The 8,131-nt window shown below is 43.6% G+C and overlaps 1 pseudogene across 1 annotated transcript; it reads right to left on the bottom strand.

Annotated features, from left to right (window-relative positions):
* Window positions 1–3,150: 3,150 nt before the first annotated feature.
* LOC308157968 (carboxy-terminal kinesin 2-like) lies at window positions 3,151–7,309 on the bottom strand (annotated as a pseudogene). The gene is made up of 10 exons: window positions 6,572–7,309; window positions 5,935–6,081; window positions 5,649–5,762; window positions 5,260–5,544; window positions 4,787–4,945; window positions 4,239–4,377; window positions 3,888–4,027; window positions 3,688–3,761; window positions 3,323–3,398; window positions 3,151–3,195 (listed from the first exon to the last, which is right to left on the bottom strand). The product of its transcript is annotated as a carboxy-terminal kinesin 2-like (transcript).
* Between the last annotated feature and the right edge of the window lie 822 nt (window positions 7,310–8,131).

Below are 8,131 nucleotides of genomic sequence, written 5' to 3'. Positions count from 1 at the left end.
GCTGTGGCGGTGGTCCGTTTGGCAACCGTCATCCATCTTCAACCTCATCCATTACCTTCCCCTCCCTAATCCTTGACCTACCGTGAAGGGTGCTGAGATGGTGAGAGATAACCAACTCATCTGACAGACCTGCCCCTGCTACACTTTCAGCTCTAGGTATTTTGTGGAAGTTTCCTCAAAGACATGAAATGTCAACATTACATTTAACTTCAATACATCAAGGGAGTAGGTTTGGTCTCAACATTGGTAGGGACCAGAGCAAGTGAAGAAAACAATGCAGGGAATTATATTTTTCTAATGAAAATTAATAGGGGGGGGGTGACCAGTGACCACTGCAAAAATGCTGTATGTTTAAAAGCATGTTTAATCACACTATCATATTTAGACAACCTCACCTGACTCCCTACTGCTATGAATTTTGGATCAGGCTGGTATGGCTTACTCCCTATGTCCATGGCACTGCTTGCTTGAGGATCCCTGACACTGACTGAGTCCTAAAGGGAAAACAACATTTAACCTCAACTGTTTCAAGATTAGCAAATTATTCTGTTGCATTTTGTGTTATAATAACAACTTACAACTATGTCAATATAAAAATAGGTAGACCATCATACCAGAATGTCTTCCTGGAAGGGATTGCCCATATCAGTCCTGACATGGGAGAGTTTATTGACTCTCAAGGAACACTTTTTGAGCTTGCGGAGTCTGTTCATGGTGACTGGCATGTTCACTTGTCTCTTTGGCTGCAGATGCTGCCTCATACTGTGTGACTAAGTGGCTGACTTCAGGGCCAGCTACCATCCATCTTCTCAGTGCTGATGGATCCTCAGTGATACCAATGGCTCCACCGTCAGCCTTGATGACTGCATTGGCCTGCTCATGATCCTGGTCTATGGCCATTGCTGAGAACCCACGACAAGATTTGTGAACAACAATCTTTCCACTACAGAACCCCTGGGCCACCGTAGGATGTTTCTCCTCCACGGTCACCATGTCTCTCAGGTGGATTGGAAGCCATCGTGCATTGTTCATGTTGTTGTTTGCTTCTCTGTGGTCCAAAATGTATGGTTTGATAGCAAGATCATTCATGTTCTGAAAAGAATTCACTATGGTTGGAAAAGTACTGTACTTCCAAAAAGCCTCCAGGATAAAGTTGTAGGAAGGCACAAGTTAGGGGAAGGCTACAAAAACATTTCAAAGGCTTTAGCCATCCCTCTGAGTACCATCCCTCTGAGTACCATCCCTCTGGTGTAATGAGCTTCCCACGGCTCATAGACTGAAGACCCATCTCTTCAGGTTACACCTTAACTGCTCCTCCTGAGACATCTACTGCCCCCCAGCACTGCGTCTCCTGAAGACACCCGCTTTTCCCCTCTACTGTGTCCCTAAAAACTTCTATTGCCCCCTTGTACTGTTTCTCCAGTGTCTAAATATAAAAAAACAAAAAAACAAAACCTAGGTTTAGAAGATGGTGATAGAAGGTTTTTCCTTCTATCAATGGCCCCGGGCCTGAGCTCGATTACTCTTCCTGCTACAACTGGTGGATTGATGATTCACTTGCTTAGTAGTCAAATGTATTGATTGTAAGTTGCTTTGGAATTAGGCGTCTGCTAAATGCCAAAAATGTAAATGTAAAAAATTTAAATCATTAAGAAGTGGAAAGCGTATGGCACCACCCACACCTTGCTTAGATCAGTATGGCACCAGCCACACCTTGCTTAGACCAGGCCGTCCATCCAAACTGGATGACCGAGGCAGGAGGACATTGATCAGAGAAGCTACCAAGAGGCCAAAGGCAACTTTGAAGGACTTACAAGTCGTTATGACTAAGACTAGTCTGTCTGTGTATGTGACAACAATATCACAAGCTTTACACAAAGCTGGCCTGTATGGCAGGGTAACAAGAAAGAAGCCTTTTCTGAAAAATTGCCACACAAGTCTCATTTGTGCAAAAACACACCTGGAGAATTCTGTTGCCATGTGGAAATAGGTTTTATGGTCAGACAAGATTTTTGAGATTTCCCAATGTAAAGCGCATTAAAACATTTTTAAAATGATTATTAAGATTGAAGTTTTTGGACTGAATTCCAAGCCCAAAACACACCATACTTACTGCATGGTGGTGGCAACATGTTGTGGGGATGTTTCTCCTCAGCGGGGACTGGCCAATTGGTCAGGATTGAAGGGAAAATGGATGCTGCCAAGGACAGACAATTCTTGAGGAAAACCTGCATCCCTTCACTAGACAGTTGAAGATGGGCAGGTCATTCACCTTCCAACACAACAATGATCCTAAACATACCGCCAAAACAACACCACAGTGGCTTATGGATAGGTAGGAGAATGTCCTTGAGGGGCCATGTCAGAGCCCTGACTTAAATCCCCAAATCTGTGGATGAACTTGAAGAGAGCAGGCCGTCGCCACTCAGCACAGAATTTGACTGAACTCTAACGATTCTGCAAGGAAGAATGGGCAAATATTCTCCAATATAGGTGTGCAAAGCTAGTAGAGACATCCAAACAGATTGATGGCTGTAATTGCAGTAAAAGGTGTCTCTACTAAGTATTACACCAGGGGACTGATAATGACTTTTCCAACCGTTATTCTTGTTTGTTTGTTTTTTAATTTTTTACATTTTCAGAACCTTTGCCTTTTTTTCATTAGTTTGATGTTGTAAAGCTACATTTGTTCATAAATCTGGAAAAGGTTAGACAAGGTTTTGATTTCAGGCTGTACAACAAATAAAGTAACAATTTCAAAGGGGCATGATGATAGGCACGGTACGTACACTTCCCTCTATAACTATTGGCACCATGGGTAAAGATCAGTAAAAAGGGTTATACAAATTTCACCTATTGGTGAATTGGCTTAATTTCACACTGAAAAAAAAGAGAAACATCCAACCTTTAAATAAGTACATTTTATATGAAATATAAAAATACAATATAAAACACTTATTATTAAGAGAAACAATCACATCACTGAGGTATTACTCAGTATTATTACTACTCAGCATATTACTAACATGGGGTGCTGTTGGTGGCACATGGGAAATATTTTATCAACATCAAATTATCATATAAACTTTTTTACCATAAACAAAATCATCAAATCAAAATTTGACAGTCAAATCTTAAAATCACTGGTCTTCATTTATGGTTTTTCGATGCTGTGCCGATCACACAGTCATTCACCTGCAACAACAATCATAAACAGTTGAAAATTTTTCCAGAAATTAAATATATTCACAGTAAAAAGTGTGCTAAGACAGTAGGATTAGGGTCTCTTGAATGCCCTCTCTGGTGAAGTCACGTCACTAACCTTGCTGGCAAATCGGAGGGAGTTCAATGTCTCTCCAAAGCTGTCAGCCTCAGGGGCAATGTTGACAAACATCAGGCTGGGAGGAGAGAGACAAGTTACACATGGTAGTGCTTGTACCGTAATATTTGACAGTGAAATTTGACAGTTCACAGATTTTAGTGTATTTTCCAGACCAGGATGTTGTACTTTGCAATTTTGGGACTATTTTATTGGTTAAATTGTGCCAGACAAAATCAAGCACAGCTCAAGTATTTGACCTGGAAGTGTGAAACTGTAACACTATGATAGTGAAATAAAGGACTCATCTACATTAAAGTTTGAATAACCATAGTAATCAGCTTAGATTAACTCAGCTGTAAAGGCACGTTTTGCTGTTTCCTCCTAGACGGCCCTGGAGAAGGTAGGTCAGCTTGGAGTTTCTGTACGGAACGTAGCGCTCCTAGAATACAAAAAGAAAGTGTGTAGGATAGTAAATGGTGTATGCAATCGAGCTACAGTTTTACAGGGCAACCATTTGACTCCATGATAAGGTAGGCACCCCAGGTGGTCCTTGGTGTAGACAGACCTTGTTGGCCAGGGCACTGATGACAATCCCCAGGTTGGTCAGTGAGCCGTTGATTGCGGTCATCTCCTTGAATCTCTCACCCTGGGATCGGCTCTTCTGCACCCTCTCACTCCCAGCCAGGTCAACTAAACACAAGGATGCTACACACACACACCGCATTTTTATTTACTGACCAAAAACTGTATTCAAACCTCAGTTGGGAAAATGTATTTGACAATTGAATTTAGGTACCGGCGGACACTGACTTAACTGACTAGAATGTTGGCAATTTGTGAAACTTTATTCACCCATGGCACAAAATGAGTTAAGAGGACCCATTTAACTTCGACCCCTCCGTTTGAAGTAGCTTACATTTGCACTTGACATCCCGTCCCAGGTTCTCGCCCTCAATGTCAAGCTGGAAGACTGAATGAGAGCGGGAGGATTGGTCATTCATGTTGGTCCTGGCGGTGGATCGGTTCTGGTTAGCCAGGCCGATCAGGTTGCACACCTAGCAGGAAGACATGGATGTCGTTAGATGACTCAGTAGTTCTCACAGCACTCTGAAACTCGTGCCCTGGAATTTCCATCATTTACATTTACATTTTGGGCATTTAACAGACACCTTATTCCAAAGCGACTTACAATCGATACATTTGATTAAGCAAGTGAATCATCAATTCACATCATACGCAATGCATTTTCAGACCATTTACAAAAACATAATTATTACAGTTTTCAAAATCAAGCTACCATAAAAACTCTGCTGTGTTAGAAGGTATATTTTAGTCTGCACAGCACTATTTGCAGAATCAAAGGTGGGCCCTTGTGTGTCATCCAATCACTGTGTTTGCTCAACCAATGAGGTCTGTTATCCTTCAGTACCACTGTATCTGGCACACCAGGTTCCAAACCCTTACCTCAGCCTCTGAATTGACCGCCTTATAGGTCAGGTTGGTCACAGTGACGTCATTGTTGGACACCTGGCGGATCTCGTGCCTCTTGTTGGCCTTACCAGAGTACAGCAGGTCTCGCAGAGTCTCGTTGTAGATCTCAACAAAGCTGGCAGTGAACTTGTACTGAAACAGACAACCAATCAAAATAATAATAATTAACAAAAACTTAACAAAACAAGTATCTTACTAACATGATCCACATCAAGTTCAACGCTTTCCCCCTTTTTACCACAAGATGAGGTCTACAAGGAGCCGAAGCATTTATGAAGAAAATAATGTGAATTACACGGTCATACAATGTAATACAAGTGTTTGGTTGAAGTGAAAGCAATGTCTCATCAAAACATTTAAATCTGACTCACATTCCTGAAGTTACACCACAATGGATAATCAAAATGGGTGATGTCACCAAGGACAAAGTAACCAAACCAACCAACCTGCCAACCCTGCTCCTTCAGAGTCTGGGCAGCACCAAATATCTGCTGCATTGCCCGGGGGATAACTCCTTAAATGTCCTCCATCTCGCCTCCCTCCATGGTGTAAGTTTTCCGACTACCTGTCTGGCCATAGGCAAAGCAGCAGACATTGTAGCCGTCGAGGGCGGACTGGACCAGGAGGGAAATCTCTTCAAAGACTTCCCTCTGAGATGCCCCAGGCCCAAAGACCTGGTCAAAGCCGAAGGTGTAGTTCTTCTGGGTGTCTCCAGCACAACCAGTGTGAGACTATATGAGAACAGTGATTAGTTACGGCTTTAAATGACATTTCCAATCAGAGAGACATTAGAAGAATACACTGAAATATGCAGTGCTTTTTGCATTATTCTAACCTCCTCAGTCTTCACCAGTGTGAGGACCTTGTTGTCCTGTGCTGAAAGTTGAACGTGGTCACTTCGGTCGCCTTCCTGTGGAGGGCGCACTCTGCAAAACACCCAGATGTTCCCCTACAGAGACCAGAGTGTCATAGGCATCTTGTTAGGGTGAGAGGTGAAATGGCTCAGCATGTTGTAAACAGAAGTATGCTGCAAAGCAAGAAACAACAAATGTCTTCCTGAAATACATTTCTTTAGGCGATTCATTTATATACCTGTTTGAACGGGCCACGGCTGGACTTGCCTTGAGTTCTTGAAGATCGTTGTGCAATCTCCTGCGCTCCATCTCTCCAGAGTGGAGCTCATCTGTCTGGCGGGCGACAGTTTCCTCCAGGCTCCTCACCATTTCCTGGATCTCACTCAAGGTGGCCCCCTGCAGAGAGAGCTTGGTCTGCCAGGCAGGGAGGAGAGGAAAGTGTTCATGAACTATGACATTGGGGCATTTTAGAAAACTGTACTACGCTTTTTAGAACAATGGTACTTTCTAGTTGAAAGTCTAAATGAAAGTCAATGTAAGTCCAACATCATAGCATTATAAATTACTAGTCTGTGTTTAAAGACAAGTGCTCTACCTGTGCATTGTGAAGTGCCGCCTCCAGATCTCTCAAACCCTGGAGAAATTTGTGCTCCTTTTCAAGATGATTTGATTTGATTTGATTGTATTTTATTAATTCATGCTTGCAGTGGAGCCAAGGCCCCACTGAAAAACTGCAGAACTTACATGACAAGAGATAATTTATACATGACAAAAAATATTAGCAGCGTACACAACAATTTTAAGGTTAAAAATATTTCAAGTCGGCAAAGCAAGGGCAGGTAGCAGTCATGGTAGCCATGCTGTGTTTTTTGTGGGTCTAGATACTGTCATTGTACAGCCTAACTGCAGTATGAAGGGTTGAGTTTTTCAGCCTGCTGGTCTTGGCCTTTGGTTCAGCCAGCTTGTGCTGGTTCCTTAGTGTCCTGGCAGTGCAGCTGCCTCGTGTTGGAGGTAGCAGGTCGTGCAGAGGGTGTTGCTCGTCATGCATGTTCCTGACCAGCTTCACTGCAGCCTCCTCCCTCCTGGTCTGGAGTGATGGTAGGGGTTGTGAGATCTCACCAGCTCTCCTTCTGATGATTCTGCAGGCACATGTCTGGACTCGCTCTAGCTCAGCCTGTTGTTTTTTAGAGCAGCCCACCAAGAGCACTGAGCTGTATTCCAGACACGGCCTGATGAGAGTGGCGTCATCCGCAGGTAGACCGTGTCTTGCCATGAACGTGAGATAGTGCAGCCGCTTGGAGGCAGTTTGTATTGCCTTCTCAATGTGCACATCTCCAGTCAGCTTTTGATCAAGATGGTATCCCAGATACTTTGTTGTTTCCACAACAGGTACTTCCTGTCCCCCCAGCATCAGCGGGGGAGGTTGTGGTGGGTCCCGGGAAAAGCATATGCGTAGCTCAACCGACTTTTTCCCATTGAGTGTCATTTTGTTCTTAGCTGCCCATTCGTCCAGCCTTTGTGCCTCCAGGGGCATTGATGTGTCTGACATGATGTTGGATATGGGAATTGCTCTCGACAGCGCAATGTCATCTGCATATCCCACATCCAGAGTGTCCTCAAACATAGCATCCCGGGTGGCCATATAGAGGAGGAAGACATATGGGGAAGCTACCCCCCCTTGTGGCACCCCAGATGTGACTTCGATCCAGGGGCCCCATTTGCCACCACTCTTTGTCTCCTCCCTGTGATGTAGCTGTGTATCCAGGCTGTCAGAGATGTGCACAGTAACAAGTCCAGTATGTTTTGCATCAGGGTCCCGTGGTCAATTTGGTCAAACGCCTTTGACATATCTGCCAACAGTACTCTCACCATTGTTGGTTTGGAGTCGGTTTCAGTTAGCCAGGTGTGCATTGCTCTAACTAAAGCTGTTGTGGTGCTGTGCTTGGGTAGATATGCATATTGGCTTTTGCACACGTTGAGCACTGTGGGCATGAGCTTTTTCAGGACAAATTGTTCTATTGTTTTCTATTTGCCTATAATTCATTGGGTTGCTTGCATCCTTTCCTGGTTTTCTTATGGGAACGATAACCGCCTCCTTCCAGCTCATTGGTATCCTGCCTTCCTCCCACACCTTATTGTACAGGCCCAATAATTTGCTCAGCCCTTCTTCACTCAAGTGTTTTATCATCTCATAATTATTTCATCCTTCCCTGGTGCAGTCATACCGGCTTTATCCAATGCTCGTTTTAACTCTCCCAACGTAAATGGAACATCCTGGTCATTTCCATTATTTTCCTTTCTCCGTAACGCCTCCACGTTTTCAGATTTTGTTTTCTCCCTGCCCCTTTTCCCCTCCTCAGACAAATTATTAGAGCTGTGTAACTTAACAAAGCTTTTTGCCAATACTACTATTAATACTACTATTATTGCTACTTCATTTCCACTTTTTAGAACCGGATAATCC

The sequence above is a fragment of the Nansenia antarctica genome (genome assembly GCF_963989245.1).
Source record: "Nansenia antarctica genome assembly, chromosome: 5".
Lineage (NCBI taxonomy): Eukaryota > Metazoa > Chordata > Actinopteri > Argentiniformes > Microstomatidae > Nansenia > Nansenia antarctica.
This window is presented reverse-complemented; position numbering and strand designations above follow the sequence as displayed.